The sequence below is a fragment of the Nyctereutes procyonoides genome, unplaced genomic scaffold, assembly GCF_905146905.1.
Source record: "Nyctereutes procyonoides isolate TBG_1078 unplaced genomic scaffold, NYPRO_anot_genome, whole genome shotgun sequence".
Classification (NCBI taxonomy): domain Eukaryota; kingdom Metazoa; phylum Chordata; class Mammalia; order Carnivora; family Canidae; genus Nyctereutes; species Nyctereutes procyonoides.
The window spans coordinates 22,092,716-22,117,756 of NW_026575044.1; positions in this window are offsets into that span (position 1 = coordinate 22,092,716).

Here is a 25,041-nt window from a genome sequence, read left to right on the forward strand (position 1 = left end):
GGGACAAGCACTTCTGAAAGTGTTTGTAATATTCTAAAGGGAAGGATTTTCCTTTCTTTCTCGGAGTCAGGGAATCTTGTGACAAGGAAGAATGGTGGGTTAAGAAGTGTGAATTTTTTTAATAGCTAACATTGAGTACAGAATATGTGCTGGGTGCTATAAATAGCTCTTTATATTGTATTATCATATTTAATCCTCAACTCTATGATCTAGTTGCCAATATTATCTCTAATTCTGTTTTGAGGAAAATAATGATTTATTTTACTGGATCTATTTCAAAGAATGGAAAAATTATAGTAATTTTTATTTGTGAAAGAAAAGAAGTCAGTGTAATTACTCTTGAAGGAAATAAATTTTACTAAGAATAAAATCCAGAACTATTTGTATACTTCTATTCTTCATTATATCAATGATTTCTTAAAAAGTATCCCATTACTTTATATCTCAGGACAAAATTTAAATGATTGTAAAAAGGTAGTGTCTTAAAGTGAATGAGATTAGGCTTTTGGGATAGTAGAATTCTAACATCGTTGAGCTCAGCCAAGTTGTCATTTAGACCATACCTCACTGCAGCATTTGCTCTCATGTTCTTCATACTATACTAGAGAGGAATGAGATCTTTAGAGTGCTTCATGTTCTGAGCAAGACTTTCAAGTCATAAGGTCCAAGTACTTTGTTCACTTCTTGAGATGCCTGAGTTTAGTGCAAAAAAAAAATTGAAAAGAAGATCCTGTTGGATTATGTAACAATACACATCAGTGTGACTCAATTTTAGATTCCTGGGTCAAATCCAAACAGAGCAAAGTTGGTTTTGCTACAGGTTTTGCTAATATCCATCTTATAAATGGTGTACAACATTGTGCTTGCAATTCAATTTAAAATGGCCATGGAAAGACTTTTTGGTCTACAAATAAAGTCTTATATAATAACATGGGAAGGTGTAGGAATATTTTTGTAAGACCTCTTATATGTCCAAAGTAGAAGGCTGAGGCTAATACAAAAAAGTTTTGATTCATTGAGCCACCTCTGGAAAGTTAGAAAATGCGCTCAGCCAGAACAGATACAATATGGGTTTGCCCAAGGCCCTATTACCTCTATTTTATAGATGAAGAAACTGTATCCCAGGAAGGTTAAATAACTTGTCCAAAGTCAACTTGCCAAGCAGGATTGAAACCCCCCCAGAGTGATCTTCTCCATAGATGCAGACCAAAAACCCAAAGAGCTTGATATGCAGCCAATCTCAGATGATTGTAATGTGGCTGACTGCCAGGATCATGCTTGCTGTGAAAGAAATTATTGTAGGGAAAAAAAACATAGTAAACAGAGCTACAGATATGGGTCATCTGCATGCACTGAGAAAAAAGGAATCAAAGTGACATAAGAACTTGAGGTTAAACATTGACTGCTGCTTTTCAGAATATAGTCACCTGCTCCAGAGCATGGATGAGGGGACCAGGCTTGTAGGGTTGGGTCCAGTGTGGAAGAAATTAAAACCCAGCTTTGCTCATTAGGCAACAGTGCCTAAAGGACTGGAAAATAAGTTTAATGTTTTTATAATGCGAGAAAATATACTCTTAAGAATCAGAATATAACCCAAGAACTAAACTCATGTCTCTGTGGCATGAACACAGGGATCTTCAAATGTCAGTGTGAATACCTCCACCTTTCCAGTGGCATGTACCTGAAAACTTGCTTTCCAAGCTTTATTCCGTAAGTTTTATGCTCTGATCCCTGTCAAAATGCAAATTTGTTTCCAGAAGCTTTTCATATAAAACAAGTGATTTGACTTTTTAAAAAAAAATCCCAGCACATCTGAAAAATATGCCACATGCCCATCAGCAACTGTGGGTTCACTATGGCAGCAATTAAATGTTCCCACAACTTCTGAGGGCAGAGGGTCTGGATTTTAGAAGCTAATGGGGACAAAATAGAAACCACACTGTCAGGAAGGAGACTAAATGTGGATTTAAGCAAGGGAAGGGAGGACAGCAGAGGGCCTCAGAGCAGAAGGGAAAGGAGAAGATTTTATCATAAAGCTGTTCTGGCTTCACATTTGACCAAAGATGAGTCTGCCAGATACAGTGATGGAACACTTCACAGGTTTACTTATTAGTGTCTCTTGTAATTGAATAGACACCAAGTCCATTCGATATATCACTCCAAGGTTCTAAGCACTGCTCTTCCTAGAGAAACCGCCTGGTGGTGAGAAAGAGGACGGACTTTGAAGGAAACTTTAGACTGTAATCTCTTCATCGACATGAATTGGCTGAGCAATCTGGGGTGTATGAATGAACCTCTCTAAGAATCTTTCCACTATAACATGGTGCCTAGAGATAACAATATTTATGTTTTGAATTTGGCTCTGCAGGATGTTTAAGCGGAGTACCTGCTGGGAGTTATGCACTAGAGCTTACACCCACTGGTTCCCTTCCTGGCCCCCTGACTTGCTTCACCTCCTCTTCTTATATCTCCCCTGTGCTGCCCCCTGGTTTTCTGAGGCATCCCATGGAGGACCGCACATCTCAGATCATGCTTTACACATTGGTTGAGCTTTCTGTCACCATACTTTCTTATCTCAAGGAAAGTCCTGGTATATAAATTCACACCAACATACTGATGACTAAATACCTAGTTAAGCTGTTTTCTGAAACATGGCTGTGTTTTAATGAAAGGCAGCAAATTAAGAGTTTAAGTTTCAATAGTGAGTCTAAAAGAAAGAGATAGAGACAGAAAGAGAGAAAATGAGGCATCAGTGTCTAGTTGACTGATGGTCAGTCTAGGCTATATAACTCCCAGATTTTGGCCTCCATGATTTTAGACCGGAGGCTGATTTCAGCTTAGGTTGTAGGATACTTAGGGAAAGATTTTAGTTACAGAAAAGCTGAGGGTTAAGTATAAAGTGTTTGACTGTCAGGCATTTAGAAGTCAGGAGATGGGGAAGAGGTGTGAGAAGGAGTAGCCAGCAAGGGTGGAGGAATACAGGTTATTGATCCACAGGGTCATGCCATATCCATGTTCCTATCTGCTCAGCTGGAATGTGCCCTGGGGATTGCAGACAGAGGGAGATATACTGAAACTTACTCTTCTGTCCTCGTTACAGTCAAAGATACCTTTGATTCATTTCATTACAGTGAGTCACCTGCTCAGTCTGTCCTTAGTCTTTCAGCTTGGACTTGGGATGTTTTCATTCACCTGGCTTAAGCTGGAGTCAGAAACATTGGTATACTACTTTTGAATTTATTTTCATGTTCCATGATGACCTCATCATTCCTCTTCACAGTCTAATGGTTAAAGCTTGGGGTTTGGAGTCAGACAGGTTAAGGTGTTTAATCCCTTTTTCACTACTGACTACCTGCTTATTATTTCACCCAAAGGTGAGATTACCACTTCTCCAAGTTCTCAGAAATTCATCCTTATCCACCTTCTTCTCCAAGACATCAGCAGTATTGCCCAGAGGTTGGTCTCTCATATAGTATACTCAGGGTCTGAGGCAAACGTCTGTAGTGGAGAGAAGCTGGGGCCCCACGAGGTCGGCGATTTCATAGTATAGATTGACGGCATTTTTCTGTGAGTCTAATGTCATCATGGAAAAATCTAATCCTCTGGAAGGAGGAATAATGTTACAAAAGAAGTAAAAGGTCCATAGATTATAATCAAGCTTTCTATAAAGAAGGTCCAGCCCAAAAAGCCATACATAGTCTGTTTTACTGGATGTATCAAACCTACTCAAGACATTGATACGGAGAATCAAGACCAAGCCATGTGCACTGCTGAAAACAATTAGCCTGGAGAAGATATAACTTCATGGAAAGTGAAAGCTGCCCCAAACACTTGACACTCTATTGTGTGGAGGAGGGGAAGGGAGAGCAGCATAGTTGGTACCAGTTGGTAGAGAGAAGGTGAACTTTGTTTGGCTCAATTGAAAAAAATAACTTAGTTTACCTTGAGTCACTCAGCAATGGAACAGGCTACTTCTCAAGGTAAAATTGTGGCATTTTTCTGCCAGAGGAAACTTTGAAATCATCTTCTCAACTGACCTGTGAGAGGAGCGAGGCCAGATTGGGTTTAGTGACTTTCACAGAGTCACACAGGAGGCATCTAGCATTGGAAAACTGGGCTCAAGTCTGTGTACTGCTCTTCTCTTGCTATGAAATCTTGTTTTCCTTGTTCTGCTTTTAGTAATCCTGAGTGAAGCTTGGAGTTACCAGACATGGGATCTGAGCCTGTTTCCCTTCATCAAAGGTGTGGCTTGGACAGGAACAGCTTGAAGATGCAGGCACAGCAGGGTGATAATATAAGATTTCTTGATTCATCTGTAAGAAAAGCAAAAAACTTTATAAGCAGGAATAATATTAATTTCTCATATATCACTTCTTAAGTAACTCCACCATAGTAGTGAAAATCAAGTTTGTCTTCTTGTCAGAAACCGGGTAAAGAATAGCTTTGACATTTATTAGAGAAAGTGGGCTGAGAAAATGATCAGATGCAGAAATAGACCTAGGCCTTGCAGATTTCTGTGCCATGCTCTGGGGAGGAGGAAAGGGCCCAAGGAGAGAGTGGTGAGACAGGGCGGAGGGCTGCAGTGTACAGACAAGGTGGTGGGGGCTGGGCACGGAGGAAGTGAACATCCAGGCTTAACCACTGGCCTAGGCACCTCCATTGGGCCATCCAGAGACTCAGGCAGTTACAGTCATTCTCCTTTTTAATGTTACAAAAAAACAAAGTACCTAGAGCAGGAGCATGATTCCATTACTCACTCTAGCTTGTGGCTTTGAACCTGATACTTAAGTATTTGGACATAAAAGCTTGAAACCTTCCTTGGGGCAGACTTTACTAGTGTCTGTAGAAAAAAATGTGGACAGTCCCTTCTGCTTGGTTAATAATTGCTATCAGATTCACTTTGGACATCAAGATGGCAAAGCTATTTACCCATATACCAGAGGTCACAGCCACAGAGGTAGGAGGGTCAAGTTACTTCTATACCCTCCTCTGCTACCCTTCCATCCCAAAGGGTTGATTGAGAGTAGCCACTAGGAGTAGAAAAGTAACTATGTCATGAGTAGAGTTGAGAAAGTCGCTTAACCTAGGAGCTTAATTTTCCTGTTTATGAAATTAGTATCCAACATCTTAGACTCACGTTAGATAATGTGCAGTATTGCAATGATAAGTTAGACCCATCTGAGAAGGGTTGTCCACATGGAAGTAGCCAAAAGATAGGCAGCTGTCTCTCAGGCATAAGAAGGGAGGGATTCTTGCATTGAGTGGGACATGGTAGTCATGTGTGAAGATGTTCTGAAAACAGAAGATGTCACACATTTAAAACATCTTTTTTTTAGGGATAGCAAAAAAAGGAAGGCAATTTGGTATAAGAACAAGAACCTCAGATTTGGAATTTGATGGTCTTTTGATTTTGGCTTTCTCATTGTTACTTGGGTGACTTTGGACTTATATTCCCAAATCTCAAATGGTAGTAACACTTTCATCCAATTGAAGAATAAATAAGCTGGTTGGCTTGAAAGTATTTTTGCAAAATATAAAGTGAGGCACTATTATTCAGAGCAAAGAAGGGAAATTAGAAAGCATCTAATGTTATTATTATAAAAAGTTTATCCACAGGATTTACAAGGACAGATGAATGATGAGTAGCTCATCATTGATCTCAACCTAGACAGACTCAGGCAGAGCTGAATAGATTCATGTGTTTGTTCTACAGGTAATGGGTCAGGGAGAGAGTTTTATTTCAGTGCTTTCCTTCCTGTAATGTGGGGCTCTGAAGTTAATACTTTCTCCAACAACTGTGACTCAAAAACTTTGCTGTGCTCGGGTCTAGGAGAAGAGATTAAGATAGACTGTGGCTTGGATATCAAAATGAGGAGGAAATCTGTGTCATGGTGAGGTGCCATTTTAGACAGTTCAGATTGCAGGACAACCCAGTGATCCCTCGCTCTTAATTCAGTGCACGGCTCTCTGTGGCATAGGCTGCATCAGCTGCTCTTAGCCATGAACCAGAGCATCGTGGAGAGGGTCGGCTAAGTGCCTACTGGATCTGTAGCATGGAAAACATGTCTGCAAACTTAATAGAGAGCTTCTGCTTCTGGACGCTGAGTGATTTCAATCACTGGTACTGTCAATGAGTGGGGCTGGTCAGGGCCATGGCGTATCCTTGTCTGGGAAAAAGAGCAGAAGCTTAAGAAACAAAAACAAAACAAAACAAACAAAACAACAACAAAAAAAAAACCCAGCCTTGCTGAGTAGGTGCCAGGTCCGATTGTGAGCTGTTGCAGGTGTGTTAGCTGACTGGAGCTGGGCCGATTTCCTTCCGTGGTGGAGGAGCCCTCCTGCAGGGCCAGGCAGCACACCACAGCTCCACTGCTCAGAAACAGGAGGTTAATTAGCCCAGTGCTTAATGAGAGCGTCTGGAGGAACTGTTGAGAAAATACTAAAAAATAAATGAGATGGAGGAACGATGGAGAAAAGGCAGAGGGCTGCTATGTGCTCTGAAATGGCTGGTAGGAGAAATAATACGGCTGAGACAAATTGTCAATGACTGTGCGGCCAAGGCCTGGCCTCAGTGTCACTGAAGAGGTGCTCTTAGTAAACAAGCAGCACAGAATGGAGGTGCTTATGAAGCTTGGCACCTGTGGATGGTGACATAAGCTTGTGAGTATGTGAGTATATATGTGTGTATTGAGGGGTTAATGTGGAAAGGAGAGAAGCTTTGTTTTCATCTTGAAGACTTGAGAATCATTAAGACTTCTAAGGCAAAGAAACAATTATGTTCTAACCCTCCAATCATTTCTATTGATTTCCTATCAAGCATGGCACTTAGTCATTGAAAATAAATATTTGTGGCATAAATGAATGAATAGAAGAATAAATGAGCTTCATTAAGTCAGTGCCATGGTTTCATGGCAGTGGTTTTCAAATCATGCCCAGAAAAGTCCAGAAGTTCCATTGAGATATGTCAGGAAACTCCTTGAAATTATTGACCAAATTGTATGAATGAGCGTATGGCTTGGGGGAAGTGCTTCAAAGCCTACACACTCAGCAGCCTTTGACTTAGAACCAAAGGTCTAACTGAGCCAGAAATCAGCATGGCTATGTCAGCCCTAGGTCATAGGGAGAGCTAGTAGCCAAATTAAAGTTTAAGTCAGGAATTTCTGAGTTAAACTCCCAGTGCCCTTTCCAGTCTACTATGATTGAGGCTGTATAAATATCAGAAGAATGCACCAATTAATACATTAGAGGTTCATAAAGAAATTGTCAGTGCCTTGGAAATTTGGGGAGACTTGGGAGGACAAAGTGAGAACATAGGCAAACTTTGAGGAAAACAAGTGTCTTTTGAAATGAGGATTCAGACAAAAACTGAAGGAATGAGGTCAGAAAACAGTAAAAATGTACACATATAGCAGTGACACAAAGAGATCGTAACACTGTGAAATGCCACACTCTTCATCCAGGTCAACTCATTCCAGTTTTACAGATGAGGAAACAGGCTCAGGGAGATGAAGTAACTTGATTAAAGTCACAAAGTTAGAAAATGGTAAAAGGTGGATTCAAACTCAGACCTGCCAGGCACCAATGTCCTTGATGTTGCAAAAGGGGATGAATGCACATGACCTAGAGATAATGAATAAAGTTCCAAAACAAATGGGTGAAATAATCAGAAAATTTAATAATTATCTGCATACTAACAGATACTAAGGTGAGAAAGGAGAACTGCAACTGTCAATCTCACATAGCCTGGGCACTAAGTCTGGAAACCACCTTCTACCCTAACCTGACTGTGCCATTCTTCTGTCTTTGTTGGTATGTCTTTGCTGTCTCAAAGTCTTCATTAGCATGACTGAATTCTTTCAAAAGTCTTCTGCCCAGGTGAATGTTTTGATCATTCTCCGCAAGAACTTTCTGAGAGACTCTACTCTTCAGTGGAAAACATCAGCAGTGTGTGTCCCGAAATTCCTTGACTCCCTTGCCTCTGAATACTCATCTTGCTGTTTCCATCAATCCCAGACATTGTTTCATAATTCTTACCCAATCCTAATAAAACCCCAGCTTTGGAAGACCTGCTTGAAGTCAGTAAATGTTGATCTTACCTCCTCCCAGCAAGACTTTGCCAAAGCAAAGTGATGTTTCCAACAGTAAACAAATTAAGTTTTGTCTTACAAGAGGTGGTGCTTGTAGTATTTGAGGATCCAGGTTTTGACACAAAATGAGCTTCGAAAAGTACTCAAATACCAAAATCAGTGAGAGACCTAGAGAACTACTAAACGGAACATACAAAAGACCCACCACTCTGTCAAGAAACTTAAGTTCAAAACCAAGGCCAAATGTTCTATTCTCTTTACTAACCCTTCCCTAAACATAACAGATACTTTTGCCATCAAAGTTGTAGCCGGTGTGACTGGGGAGAGAGAATGTGTTATTTGGAGGAACCAGAGTCAAGAGGCAGGAGGATGTCATGAAAGGACCCCCTTGTGCCACAGCCAGAAAGATAAGAGAGTCTAACTGGGGTTACCATGCTGCTCCTTGGGGCTTAGACCACCGTGCTGGTAGGGAAAAGTAGTTGAGAGAGTAAGAGGCAAAACTGTTCTGTATTCCAATTTTTTCTGAATCTGGAACTTAATATATTCTACAGAAACAAAACTAAGAGTTCTTTTGCCTTAAATCCTTTATGTGCACTCAAATCAGTGGTATTCTCTGTCCTTCCGTGTGAGTTACACCTCCTCTATTTGCTTTCCAGCTTCTTGAAATGTACAGATGTTTCTTTTAAACTGCTGGTACTACTCCCATTATATTTGCTGTTAGTTTTTATATTTTGTATTGTATTTTTTTACTGAATTAAAAAAAAACGTTTTAAATTTTAGAGAGATATTGAGGAGAAGAGAGGAGCACAAGGAGATGAGCATGATTATTGATCCATTGCCTTCAACTAGAAGACCTTGCTTACAAGAGCTAACATTTTTAATTTTAATGAAGTTCAGTTTATCAATGTTTCATCTTATGGCTCATGCTTTTGATGTTACTGTAAGGAGCTCTTAATATGGCATCATGCGTAAAGCCTTTGCCTGAATATCCACAGAATATGCTAAGTGGTATATGAGTAATATAAAGTTCTATAAGAGTTCAGGGGAGGAAGAGATCACTTAGAAGTAGGTAGTTTTGCAGTGTTGCTTAACAGTTTTCCAATAAGCTGCTGCTGACTCCTGAATTTTCTAAGTATTGAGATATATTGTTAATGTTTCAGGATTTGGCTTGAGCACATAAAGTTCAAGAAATATATCTATCTGTGGCCAGTGAGCCCTAAACAAAACCATTAGTGATATAAAGATCCAGGAATGTTCCTAAGCTCTCAGACTCCCCCAGCACCTCCTCCCCTTGTCAGCCATGTATGGTTTTATTCCACAAGAGTTTCTTCAAAGTTTTGATGGGCCCTTTGGATTTGATACAGTTTCTTCTTTATGAGGAACAAAATTCTCTATTTAGTATACTTATATATTTATTTATTTATTTTAAAGAGAGTACACACAAGCAGGGGGAGGAGCAAAGGGAGAAGGAGAGAGAGAGAATCTTAAACAGACTCCCCACTCAGCACGGAGTCTTGATCCTGATGCCAGATCAGGGCCTGAGCCAAAATCAAGAGTCAGCTGATTACCAGAGTGAGCCACCCAGGCACTTCTATTGATGGTACTTATTGCTGTGATCCTCTCTCCTACATTGAGATCTTTGATTCTGTTTATTTTGAACTCACTTTTGAGGGACCGATGGTCTCAACTGATTAAAAAAAATCTATATTTTATCAGTAAATGCCTTATCATGGTACCATGAATATCTTGGGGTCTCAGCATTTCATTGTTAGGATTCAGCACATAGTAGATATTCAGGAAATCTTTGCCGAAAGAAAGAATATAATTGAACTTCTTACACGAATCAGAAAAGAGTTAAACAGAACTTTTACTCCTACATGTTTATATGTTTGTTCATATCAGTTATACATGTAAACACTAAAAGGCATTACAAATAATCTGAGGTGGAAAGTAATGTTTTTCTTTCTGATGCAAGAGATGAAAATATCTAAAGTTCCTCTAGATATAAAGTGAAGGACAATTTTTTCTTTTCTCTTAGCTGTTAACCAGTGACATGGCTTTATTATAAAGGCTACTTTGTTTAGGTGTGGCATAGGAAAAGAAACCCCAGTGCCACTGCCTCAGTGCCTATCATTAATCAGTTGGATGACACGAGCATGACAGGTATTTCACTGAGATGCCTGCCACACAGCCTTGGTCGTTGTCTCATGGTGGTGATGATTTGCACTTGCACTGGGGGACACACAGAGCCCCAGCCCTTTCCTTCACCCCAGCCTCCCAGCAGTGCTCATAACTAGCATATGCTCTGGCTGAATGACCTGGCTTCATTCACAACTAAATCAGTACTAAAGCAGTCTGGATGATAGATAGCAGCTTATCAATAATTGAAAAGAAAGGCTCAGAGATGTCCCATTATCTGAATAATTAATGCTCCACTTGGGCTTTGTAATTCCTTAATAAAACTGACTGATTGATTTGCTTAATTAATTCCTTCTTTGACAGGCTTATTGCTTTCTTTGGAGACAGGGATGGGCAAAAAGAAAAAAAAAAGATAATTCAAGCCAAGAGAAAAGATTTAAAATCTTCATAAACTTTAACCCCCTCAGAGTATTATGAAAACAAGTTCTCCAGCAAACCTTCTACCCCAGCCTCTGCTTTGCCATAAAAGACCCCACATCTCTGTAAACAGATACCACATGTCACCTGGGTGTATTTGGCTTTGCATCTGATGAAACATTATGCTAAATGGTAAGGGCCCAGCCACATCTGTAGTATTAAATTCAGCTCAACCTTAAACACTTTTGAATAAATCGATCTGAATGAATGTTTAAAGCTGACTTCCATTTAAAGCAGTGCGCTCTGAGCAAGGCAGTGGCAGCTACCTCGATGCGGAGTGAGCTGATGGCTTTGCCTGCACGGAGCATCCCTCTGGCTTTATGTGCAGCTGCTCTGACTGAAGAACAGCACCTGTCACTAGAGTTTGGTCTGTTCCCAACTTTGCTGCCATCCCTCCTGTGATGACTGGAGATGACCAGAGAAGGCTCAAATCAGCGCAAAAAAATAAGTGAAGAAACAGAAAGAAACAAGTCATAGGAGGTTAGGGTTAGGAGATTTTGAAAAAAAAGAAAACTGAGTGAAGTAAGTGAATGTAAAGTACTAAATGACAGAAAGTAGAGAATTAAGGCTATTTCTCTTAATTCTGGAACTCATACAATTGATGGTTAGAAAACTAACACAATCATTTCTTAGAAAAGGTTTCTTAGAAAAGCACACAAAATAGAAAAGAAATATTATTCAATTGCAAAAAGAAAGCAAGCCTTACTATCAGACACTCCAGTGATTTTATCAAGTTACATAAGCAACATACACAGTAAAAGTAAAGTTTCAGTGCTGGATTCTGTTTCAGTCATCTCTAGTGCCATGGCACTGATTCTTGTGGTTTTCCTGCGAACTTTGTCTTCACCTGAGCTGCTATAACAAAATACCGTAGACTGGGCAGCTTTCACAACAAACATTTATTTCTCACAGTTCTGGTGGCTGGGAAGTACAACATTCAGTGCTAATCTGTTTGGTTCCTGGTGAAGGCCCTATTCCTGGTTTGCAGAAGACTGACTGCCTTCTTGCTGTATCCTGTATCCTGCATGGCAGCAGGAAGGACAGTGAAGATGGAGTTGGAGGGAGAGACAGAGAGAGCACATGAGAACTCGTTGGTTTCTTTTTACACAGCTATTAAACCCATCATGAGGCCCTCATGATCTCATTTAAACCTAATCACCTACCCGCACCTCCTAGTACTATCACTTTTGGAGGTTAGGGCTTCAACATTTGAATGTTGGTTTGATGCAAACCTTCAGTCCATAGCAAACTTAGTTAAGGAAAGTTGGTTGCAAAGCAAGGATTTGTGTCTTGTATGGGAATCTATTTCTGACCAAGGATTTCTGTGCAAGAATTCAGGATAGTGCATTGTCTGTGGAGTAGTGTGAAATTTCTTTCCCTCAAATTTCCATGAGAAGAGTAGACACATAACTAAATGAAATGTATTTCCTGGTGAACCACAGTGTGATGTCTCAGTGAAGGGTGAGATGACCAGGGCTGATCCTAAGAAGACTTGAAACTCACATCTCACAGTCTTGACTTTTGTCACAGGGAAAGCTACAAATTTGATTTGATTTTCTCAGTTTTCATAACCTAACTCCATTTCTCATATACAAGAGAGACCTACATCTTCCAAGAATGAATAAACGAGTGGTTGAGAATACCCTTCTAAGCATAAGTCTGGGAGCTGCGTCACATACCATCCAAGGAAATATTTATAGCAGTCCTGGAAGATAAGCATTATTAGTTGCATTTTCCAGTCAGAAATCTGAGACTGAAAGGGATTACAGACTAGTAAAAGCCAATAAGGGAACTAGGCGTGGTTCATCTTTTTTGACCTCATTTGTTTATTTTAGTCCTGTTGGTTTGCACCAATTCTTTACCTCTATTTATTCAAGTTCTGTCTGTTCGAGGCCCCCTCTCCTCTATGAAGACTTCTTTGATTGCACCAGTCTCCTTCAATCTCTTTTCTAGGAATTGCTTTTTATCAGATATCTCCAGTTTAGCATTAGTTTTTCTTTTATTTTCATGTGTTTTATTTTTATCTTTGCTATTATAATAGCTCTATAAGATAATACAGTATTTAGTATACCATTGGTTATATAGATATCTCCATATTCTTTAGGCAATCAAATGGGTAATTTTAGATCTTTTTTTGCAAGCTAAATTTTAAATGTATGACACTTATCACAATACCATTGAGCATGTTTTTATTGGATGTTCACTAAATTATTGGTTCTGTGTGAAATGTTACAAGAACTGTAAGAGCTTTTGGAAGAACAAGTTTCTAAATTTCCATATATACTTTTTAAAAAAGATTTATTAATTTATTTGGGAGAGAGAGAGAGAAAATGAATGGGGGAAGGACAGAAGGAAGGGATAGAGAGAATCTCAAGCAGAGTCCCTGCTAAGCACAGAGCCTAACATGGGGCTCGATGCCACAACCCATGAGATCATGACCTGAGCCCAAATCACAAGTGCGACACTTAAGCCATGCAGGCGCCCCTCCATATATATCTATGTGTGCTATTCTACAGTTGCTTTATGTGTTATCTTTCCATTGTGTGCTCTTATTACTTCTTATGACTATCTAAAAGAACACTGAATTTGTTTCGAATATAATTCAATTCTCAGCTAAATGGTTTAAGATTGGCTATACTCTCAGCTCTAGAAGTAGGTATGATTAGAAGAAGCCAGTCAGCATGTCCCATTACCTAAGCATGGCAATCTGCTAGAGATGGGCTTGTTACTTTTACTAGAATTTCTGGGTCACAGACTCTTCTCTCCTGAATCTTTCTTATTTTGGTGATTTCATTGCTAACTGTGCCCTGGACTGAGCTACACTAAAGATGAGAAACAAGATACAACTCCTGAACTGTACTTCTCTGATTTCCAACTATGTGATCTCCCTGTTTCCTCTTTGTTCCTATGCTAATTCAGAGTTTCCTTCCTAAAGCCTAAAGAAATTAACTCTCCTCATACTTAAATTCATTTGATGATCCCCATTACCTAGAGGATAACGTTCAATCTGTTCAGTATTAGTTATCATTTCCTGTAACCTGATTCCCTCAATGCTCCAACTAGTCTTTCTCAGAAAGGAGAGAATGCTAGTAGCACTAGCATTTTGGGCAACGTGATTTTGTTTCTGTGGGACTATTGTAGGTTATTGAACATCCCTGGATGCCTAGTGTTTAATGGTACCAGTGTGACCCAGCACTGTGAAATCAAAAGCACTGTACACATTTCCAAATTCCTCTTTGTGTTTGATATAGACCCCAGAGTGAGTAACCCTGCAACATCACTATCCTTGTCCAAATATGCTGAGCATCCATAGATTCTCAACCCCATAGCTCAGAGTACAATGCTGAATACACAACATTAAATCAATTTTTGTTTGAATGAATCGAATTAATACAGCAAAAATTGACTCAAAGATATTTCTTAACTACTCTCTTTATATTGAATTGGGCTGGACATACCTTAATATCTAAGAAAGATTATTGTATTTATCCCTAACTTCAAATTACTTAAGTAACTCCTCTTAGGGGGGAAAAATCACCTATATGCAAAGTGAATAGTTGTACAGAAACTGATAGCATCACACAAAAATTTAAAAGAACCCAAAATTTAGGGTAGGATTTAATGTCTAGTGAGTTAAAAAAAAATGGGTTTCTGAAAAACTGTACTTGACTGTTAAAAGGTTTGAAGCCTGTTGTCTTCAAGTATGCTTCCACCAAGTGGTAATATGAATGTTTTCCAAAACTTTAAAACTAACCATACATTTCTTAGTAATAGCATTCTATCATGTATGCTTTCCTAGAATACCAGTTCCATCAATATTGAGAAAACAGGCAAGAAGCTTCTTCCTTGGTAACGCTGGGCAGTACCATAGGGAGTTCTTGATCAGGGCAGTGGCTCTAGTCTCCACCTAACCATTCACTGTGATTGAAAAAAAAAAAAGTTAACAGAAATCCAATTTTAATTTATTCATTTATTCAAAAATATTTATTGAACTTATATGTTAGGCAATCTTAGGAATCAAATATGTTGGATGGAGGGAGTAAAAAACTTAGATTGGCTAGTGAGAGGTGAAGAAAAAGGGGGAGAGAGAGAGAATGCCATGCAGATACTATCTTGAAGATAAGCTTTCCAAGCAGATGGAATTCCAGATGTCCCAAAGTGGGAGAGTGCCTGGCAAGTTTTAGGAAGAGTGAGGAGTGGGTAGTGAGGGGGCAAAGGGAGAGCAGAGGCATTGAAGGCAGAGGATAATAGGAGGCTAGTTCATATGGGGGCTTGTAAATCATAGTACAAAGAGTAAGCAATAGTAAAGGTTTATTCTGAGTGAGAAGAGTAGCTGTTGGAGAGTTTTGCATGTCCCCTTGCACCACTTATGGACACCCAGCCTCTCTTTCCCAATAGCTGCTCTGGGCCATCCCTTGAGCCTATGAGACTACTCATTCGTAGCACTATTTGACTATTTGAATACCAGACTTGGCAAGAAGTATGTAGATGGCAGGGATCCCTGGGTGGCGCAGCGGTTTGGCACCTGCCTTTGGCCCAGGGCGTGATCCTGGAGACCTGGGATCGGGTCCCGCGTCGGGCTCCTGGTGCATGGAGCCTTCTTCTCCCTCTCCCTCTGCCTATGTCTCTGCCTCCATCTCTCTCTCTCTCTCTGTGACTATCATAAAAAAAAAAGTATGTAGATGGCTTGGAATCAATTTTCAATTACATAATCCAGGACAAAGCTACTTAGCATTTCCTTCTGAAAAGATGCCCAGGTCAGAAAATTTCAACTTTAGCAGCTTTTGTTGTAAAGATGAATAGAAGGTAGTAGGGGTTGAAATAGCTAAGGTGGTATCTAATTTATTCTGGATTCAATAAAATTTTACTCCAGAGAAGAGAATGAAGAATTTACAACTTATGTCCAAAGAAAGATAGTGTTTGAAGTGCAGCTTACTGGGGTTTATAGAGAGCACAGGCTTTAGAGTCAACAGACCACTCATCAGTCTGGATTGCTCACTCACAATGCAGAATGATTTGGTTCAGAATTAACCACTCTGAATGTCATTGTCTTCATCAACAAATGCTGTGTGATGGTGCCCACCTTACAAAGTTGCTGGGAGGAAAAAAATATAAAGCATGTAAATGGCATCTGATGCAAAATATACCTTTTGATTAGTGATGGATATTAATATTGTAGCAAATACCTAAGGGTTAGGTATTTTGTCCATGAGGAAAATAATGCCTACCAAAGCAAAATGGCAAAATCCGTACATTGTAGACTAGATCAGAGAAAGACCAGGTCTTTCTAAAAGTAACAGATTTTTTCCTATGCTTACAACCATTGCCTGTGACAAAGAATATAGAAATTATAAGGAACTGGGTCAACCATGGAGGAAAAAGATTGAAAAACAGAACCACATGGACATATTTTGGCAATGCCCTTCAAAACTCTGCTCAGAGGGGAGAAAATTTCAGATAAAGAGCTTAGGGTGCCCTGCTCCTTTGGCAAGGCCATCCTGTGGAGATGGATGTCAAAGGAGATTTCTAATAGATTTCATGTGTTCTGGCTCTATTTGATGAGACCATTCCAAACTCAGACTAATATTAATTACATGAACTACTTTTTTTCAGAATCAATTATTCACTGATTCTTATTATTATCTCATTTCACACATACACCTTCTCCCAAGAAGAAAATAATTGGCCATACAGATTTTGCATATTTCATTTTCTATGAGTGGAATTTATCCTCCCAGTAGAAGGATATTGTTTACAGTAAATGAATAAACTGATATCCTGTGTTTATTCCTCAGTCTCGCAAGTTTGGTTAGAGTGAGTATGTTTTAGAAAGATGGGTACAGTCACAGTGGGCTGACAGGCAGGTTGCTAAGGATAAGGGCCACCATCTATGTGAGAAAATTTACCAAGAAAATAAATTCCACCCTGTGAGATATCTTGGAAGAGACACTTTCCTGGAGGTCACAAGTACACATTCTCAGTATTGCCTGGGACTATATCGTTTAAATTATTATAAATATTATTTCCATACATTTGTGTTGAGTCTCTACCATGTGGAGACTATTGGTCAATGCAAATAGAAGTGTTCTAGACCTGGTATCTGCCTCCCAAGACTTCATAGTCTGCTAGATTACCTACCAGCAAAGACCTTGAGGAGACAGAAGGGTGTTGTGAAAATTATACATATTCAACACTTAAAAAGAAAACAGTTTTAAGGCACAAAATTGTATGTCAGGCTCCCTAGAAGCCTCAACTTCCCATGAGCTGCTCAAGTGCAAATAGGCCACTAGTAAGTCCAATGGTAATTAATGGAATTTCCCTTTTCTTGTTCCCCTAAGGTTTATGTCTTAAATGTGTGGAACAATTATGCTTTCAAATGTATTAAAATCTCCGAATCAATCTTGATTTGAAACAATCAGATTCCTTGTTTCAATAAACTATTAAAGTACCCCAGAAATTATTGCTACCTTTCAACATTCAAATTGTGTCAAATTCTTAGGCAGAACTAACATGTATAATTTTTTAGACCATAATTTAGTTCTATGCCTTAAAAAAAATAAAGTCATCTTATTCATAGTACCTACTGTAATTGTAATGCCAGCTACCTAGTAGATGCCCAAACTGACAGTGACTGGTTTGATTTTCAATATAGTATGATACTTTAAGATAAAAGTCTCATTGTAGAGATGAAAGAGTATTAGACTGTCATTGTTGTATGATATAATGGCCCATTTTATTCTGTGTGTCATAAAAGAGGCGGCATTGTTGTCATCCGGGCAGCACCACTGCCAATTCTAAACATTTTTTGTTTTTAAGATTTTATTTATGTATTTGAGAAAGAGACATAGCAAGATAGAACATGAACTGGGGGTAAGGAGAAGTGGAGGGTGGGGAGAGGGAGAAGCAGGTTCCCTGCTGAGCAGGGAGGCCCAAGGCGGGGGAATCCCAGGACCCCAGGATCATGACCTGATATGTAGGCAGATGTTTAACCTACTAAGCCACCCAGGTGCCCCAGTTTTTCCCTTTTTATTTTATTTTAAAAGATTTTATTTATTTACTCATGAGGAACAGAGAGAGAGAGAGAGAGAGAGGCAGAGACACAGGCAGAGGGAGAAGCAGGCTCCATGCAGGGAGCCTGACGTGGGACTCGATCCTGGGTCTCCAGGATCATGCCCTGGGCTGCAGGCGGTGCTAAACCGCTGAGCCACTGGGGCTGCCCAGTTTTTCCCTTTTTAATCTGTGCTGCTAGGAAAAAGCCAGGAACTAGTTCCCGGAACTCTTTTTGCTGTAAAGCTCCAGATGTAGAAGGTGGAAGAGAACATAGGCCTTCTTGGGAAGTTATAGCAGCCAAAGGGAGTGGCTTCTCAGATTTATATATGAACTCCCACTCTGATGAAGTCCCCCTTTAGAAATCTTAGGAAAAACTAATACACAAACATCCCTCAATGAGACCTTTCAGTAGAGGCTCAGACTAAGAAAACCCCAAGAAAGCCCAGCCTGGTTGGCTGTGAAATACCTGTTTCATGGATAACTTAGAATGCTCCAAATACCTTTTTTTTTTTTTTCCTTCTGGCACTTCTGAAAGAACTAAATTGCTTAGGGCAGAACTTTTTTTCAGAATTAAAAATTAACTTAGATGTCAAAATAAAACCCTAGAATTTAATTTATCATAAAAGCTATATTCTCGAATAGAATCTAATGGACCAAAACAGATAAAGCAATTAAATGGGAAATGCTGTGAATTAATCTTATTTAAAGAGGCAGTCGAGATGGAATTCATATTTTTAAAGATACAATAACCAGGGGGGGAAAAAAGCCTTCCCAGCTCAGCTAGAGGTGCCATAATTTAAAATAATAAAGCATTATAAGTGCCTAATTTATTCATTTTCTGCAGGTGCTATTTGTTACTTCTGACATTCCCCTCAGTTTTGATTGTTGGTGACTTTCCTCCTTTTGGGGACATTTTACTTTTTTTCCCCACTGTTACTTGCTAAATTTTAGTGGTAATTGTGATGTACTAGGTAAAGTGGAAGAGTATTGAAGCCCTGAAAAAAACCTCAAGCTTAACTGGTGTTTCTAGAATATTCTATCAAATACCCTCTCTGTGCCTTAGTTTCTCCTATCAAGTGTCTAGAACCCTATGCAGTAATGTGGTGGTAAAAGCAATCGTTAGAAGACTCTGTAGCCTCCTAATTATCACTGTTACTGTTATTAATGGAGGGACTGTGGTTTTTCTTTTTTATAAGAATTGTATATAATTAAGATGTACAACCTGATGTTGTGAGATATGTATACATTGTAAAATGATCAACACTCAAGTTAATTAACATGTCCATCACCTCACACAGTACTTTTCATATTTTTTTTCTTTCTGAGAACATTAAAATCTAGCGTCTTGGTGCATTTTGAGCATTACTATACTATATTGGTAATTATAGTTCTAGAGATCTAGTGTATGGCAGAGTGACTATGTTCTGAGGTTTGCTGTTAGATTTCCTTTACTGCTCCTTTTTGGGTCATGTTGCTTGGTGGTTAGCAGCAGGGGCTCAGAGGCAGACTGCCCAGGTTCTCTTCCTGATTTTATCACTTCCCAGATCTGCAGCCCTGTACAAATTTATTGTAATACTGGTTTTTCTGTCTGTAGAATGGAGATAATAGTACTGTCTTATAGAGATTTTTTGTACTGATTTTTAAAAAGCTTAGAATATTAGCTGATACATAGTAAACATCCCATAAAGGTTGCTATTATGTAATTATTACTTTAGATAACTTTTCATTGACATAATTCTAAATATGTATAATTTTAAAGGATTATTTGTAACTTTTGTAATTTCTTTCATGCTTATATATTAAAAAGCAAACTGACAAAAGTAAAAACTCTAAGCATTATCTTAGCAGTAGATCTTAACCTTTAATATCCCCCAGGTAAGTATAATAAACCCTAATGTTTATGAAATCTCACAGTAAATAGTATGATTTAAAACAAATCAAACAGAGAGACACAATGTATTGCTTCTCTCTGTCCACACAGTGAGAACCCAGTGCACCTTCCTCTACCTACTTCACCTCACAGGAAAATCGTGGTTTGTAGGGACACGACCTCTATCCAATCCATTGTTACTTCTTCTTCTCTCTTTTTTTGCTCTATAGTCTCTCTCTTTCTAGAATATTTTGCATGCTGCCACCAGATTTGTCTTCTTAAAATGTCCCTTCCACCATAGGACTGCACTGCTCCCATAGAGAGTCTGGTGTTCAAACCCACCTACAGACTGCCCACACCCACCAAATTGACTACATCTAAGTTACTGCTACTTTGTTCAGTATTAGTTCAGTTCTTCCTATTATCTCAGCATTCTTCTGATCACTTCTAGTTGTGTCTCCCACAGGCCCCACTGTTTTGTGGATATTCCTGCTCCTGGGACCTTAAGACCTCCACACTTTGTCAGTCCTATCCACTTTTCAGGGTGGTACCCAAATACCTGACACCTTAACATAGTCTTCTATGTGCCTTGACTACCTCAGAGGTTTCTTTTGTGAACCCCATAAATAATTATAAAGGGCAGAACTCTAGTTCACATGCTTTGACCTCCCCAACTGTGTTTCAAGAGACTGTGAGGTAGATGCAGAATCATATGCCTGTAACACAACTCACTGATTTTTTTACTGTATTGTTGTTTGATTTATTAGGACTGATTTTCGTGTTTTAATTGAACTCTTTTTCCTTTCCTCCTTCTCCACATCCCCTCTCACATTATGTATCTGTGGTTGATGATAATGTGGTCCTCTGTCACAACAGAACTTTTTATTTATTGAAATGAGCTCTTACATGTTTTTACTATCAACATATATTTTCTTAATAGTTACTCCTTGGAGTCATATTAAGTTAATGGAACTTCAAAATTAACGTTATGGATAAATAGCAGTATAGCTACAGTCAAATCTGTTTATATAACAAGTTTAGCTCTATAATTATTCTGCTTCTGCTATAAGATTTAGAATAGTATTTAACAATGGAGAATGAAATAAGTACATTGATTATGATAAGAAAGCAGTGACTCTAACCCCCTCCCTGAGACTGAGGGAATTCTGGAATATTCTCTGAAAGATAAAGAACTATAAGCCATTGAAGAGAGATCGCTGAGGTAACTAAGCCCAAGGCATAATTACTTTAGCTCCTGGTCATAATGAGAAAATACTGGAACTGCCTAGAATGATGAATGCTACCTGAGAATGAATGATGGATATTTACCTGAGAAACAAAGGAATAGGTAACATAAAGCTGTTGGTCAGATTGTCAGGCAATGGTATCTGAATAGACTTGTGTGAGTTGAGTCATGGAAGACCCAACTCTGGATTAATTAGACAATTATGGAAAAGGAGGCTTGTTGGAATGAAAATAATTACTTAAAAAAACAAACTCACAGTTAACTATAAATAGTGAGATAAGATTAAAATGAGGAAGTATAGTTAAACCTATGAACATTCAATCAAATTAAGTAGAAACATATTTTATGAGGTAGTAGTGGTACAGAAAGCATCTCATTTCATTTGCAACATACTCAGATTCCTACTTATGATAGAATTCCATTGGGCTTGCATGGGATGGCCCCTTTGTTAAAACTGGATTTTTGGAGTCTATGATTAGGATAGAGGGAGTAGATTTGGGGGTTGCAGTGTAGAAGGGTAAGACAAGGGAGTTTCAGTGTGGAGGGGTAGGACTTGAGTGATTGGGTAGCGTGATGGAGGGAGATGGGCAGATGGAAGGACTGAGTTTTTCATACATGGGAATCTGAAATACACAGATGTAGTTGGTGTTGTCTATGAAATAATTCTGAACAAATGAAACAAAAAATGAAGAAATAGATATGGAAATTAGACTTGCAGTATGCATATGACAAAAACTTCCCTTTTAAAATGAAACACCTTTTTTTATTTTGGTAAGATATACGTAATATAAAGTTAACTGTTTTAGGGCGCCTAGGTGGCTCAGCCGGTTAAACATGTGAGTCTTGATTTTGGCTCAGGTTGCAATCTTAGGGTCATGAGATCAAGCCCCATGTTGGGCTCTGCACTGAAAGTGGAGCCTGCTTAAGATTCTCTCTCTCTCCCTTTGCCCCTTCTCACCCTGCTTGTGCTCTAGTTCTCTTTCTCTCTCTCTCTAAAAAAAAAGAAGAAGAAGAAGAAGGATATTTAGCTGTTTTAGCCATTTTAAGCATTTAGTTCTATAGCATTTAGGCTGTTCATAATGTTGTGCAATCATCTCCACTATCCATTTCCAGAATATTTTCATCATCCCAAACATAGACTCAAAGCCCATTAAATAATAAGTCTCTCTTCCCTCATTCCTCTAGTCCCTAGAAATCTTTATGCTGCATTTTGCCTCTATGAATTTGCCTATTCCAGGTACCTCATAAGTGAAATCATACAATATACTTTTGTGCCTGGCTTATTCCACATATCATGTTTTCAGTATTTAATCTTTTGTAGCATGTATCAGAATTCCATTCATTTTAACAGTAAATAATATTCCATTGTGTGTGTATACACACACACACACACACACACTTTGTTCATTCATCTCCTAATTGTTACTTGGCTATTTCCACCTTTTGGGTATTATAAATATTGCTGCTATGAATATGGATGTGCAAATATCTGTTTGAGTCCCTGCTTTCAGTTCTTTTGAATATATTCCTAGAGGTAGAATTACTGAATCATATAGTAATTCTGTGTTTAACTTGTAGAGGAATTGACAAACTGTTTTCTACAGTGGTACCAACACTGTCACCAACAACGCACAACGCACAAGGGTTCCAACTTATCCTCCATACTCCGGACCAAACTTGCTGTTTTCCATTTTTTAATAATATCACCTATATGGGTTGAAGTGGTACAATGATGTAATTCCTACACATTAATATGGAAGGAAGTGTAAAGATACATTCTTTAGTGAAAAACATCAAGTTCCAAAGCATATATATATATATATATATATATATATATATATATATATATATATGCCAGAATGCCCATGTGGTCTCCAAGACCTTCCATAATTTGGCCTATATCCATCCTCAAAATTAACCCACAGATAAATATCTCATTAGGAAGATATACCCATCTTTCAAGTATTTATGTCTTTACTCTGCCTTATGTGCTCTGTGCTCTGGTTCAGCTGTAAAAAAGTTTTTCCACTTTGCCACATAGAAGATTATGACACATTTTCATTGATGCCCTTTGCTTTCTGTGATGATGATTCTCACAGAGAGGAATGTCCCCTTGAGTGGGAACACCAGATGGACACAGTGGAGGTATAGAGGAAGAATGAGAGGGTACAGAGGTTATGCAGGATTACAAAAGTACCCAGGTGATTCTGGTGCATCTGTCTACACCAGAATAGTCACTGCAATAGCCATCATTTCCCGTAATCAAGTAATGAGAAAATCTCTTCTGTTTATTAATAAATGCCTATCATGTGTCTCTTTTTTGTAGGTAATTTAATAGAAGTATATTATCTGTGCATTGGTATAACTTACCGTCCATGAAAGCAAAGAAACATTTGACAACATATAAATAGGAGTTGGAATAATATGGTACAAACTATAAGTGCTATAGGAATTATGATGAAGGAATATGAATAAAGATGTGAGGAATGCTACAAAACAGATAAGAATTGAGTAGGACCTTGAAAGATAGGAAAGATTTATTTAAACATAGGAGGGAAAGGTGAGCTTTCTGGTAGTAATGAAAACCATGAACACAAAGAAATGGTGATATATGAAAGGGGTGCTAATAGGACTTAGAAGATGAATTCAACAAAACTGAAATAGACATACTAGGAAGTTGTGGGAAATACATAACAGGAAGTCACTTTATTTAAAATGCTATTGCAGCAAATAGTACATTTTAGCTGGTAGGACATAGGGACATGTTACAACTCCAGCTTGCCTAAAATAACACTCTTCAAAAGAGCAGACACCTGTCTACTTTGTTTCCTGTAGGTTTAGTCAATAAAACCAATTGCCATTGGAAGTGAAGATTATCTGATGAGAATAATGAAGGTAGTATTTATGGCACCTTGATTTTTTTGTGCGTTTGTTTTGTTTTGTTTTTGATGTGGGAGCTGTGCATTCTGAGAGGCTAATGTCCAGGTTCTGAACATAAATCTTTCACTCTCACTGAGTCACTTAAGAAAGTTAAAAAAAAAAGATTTTACTTATTTAAGAGAGAGAGAGAAAGAATGAGCACGGGAGAGGGTGAGGGAGAGGGAGAGGGAGATGCAAACTCCCTGCTGAGCGACGAGCCTGATGCGGGGCTCCATTCCTGGACCCTGAGATCTTGACCTGAGCAAAAGGCATTGGTTTAATTGTCTGAGTCAATCAACTGAGTCATCCAGGTGCCCCAAGAAAATTTTGAATGTATACTGTCCCTAAGCAGTAAATGAAATCTTATTTCAGAATCCAAAGCTAATTGAAAATGTATGTAATAATACTCTGCCTTTTCTCTTCCTGAAAGAACAACCACATTAGACACAGATTTAGAGAAACATCACTTTTCTAGAATTTCAGAAATATATTTTATTCACTCAAGAAGGGAAAGGAGAAGTCTAGTCCTCCAGGGAAAAATGCTAATCACAAAACTATAAGATATGGCTACCTCACTTTCTTCCTAAAGTCATTTTATTTGACAATAATAGGATAATTGGAGGAGTGCTGTTAAGGAACACCAGTTACAGAAAAATTGGTTCCTGGTGGAAGAAAAGGCCCAATGAAGATTTTCCCACCCCAAATATGCCATCCACAACTTCAGGTTGGCTGAAGGGGACAATGAGAATGCACATCAATCAGCCCTTCACCTTTGAACTTGAAAGGAGAATTCTGATAGCGGTTAGTATCCAGCCATAGAAATAAGACACTACTCTTTTCAAATATGGGCAAACATATGAAGAATTTCTGAAACATAAAAGCCATAGAAATAATACTCAAAATATGTTGGAGAAAACTTTCAGGTATTATTTATTTATTACACCACATGTTGATACTAAATCCCTGGGCTCCCCCACCCAATTCATGCCTAAATATATAGCCTTGTGTATATATTTATTTATAATATTAAAATAAATTATATTTTAAATAACAACTGATCATCCTATGATGTTCCTGAACTTTTCTCTACTTAAAGATATGTTGTGTAGCACAATTTTTTTTGTTTGTTTTGTATTTAATGAAAAACACTTTGCCTGTCCGCCTACCCACCTCCACTCTGGCAAGCACCAGTTTGTTCTCTATGGGTTTATCTCTATTTTGTTTGTTGTTTTGTTTTTTAGAATCTATATATA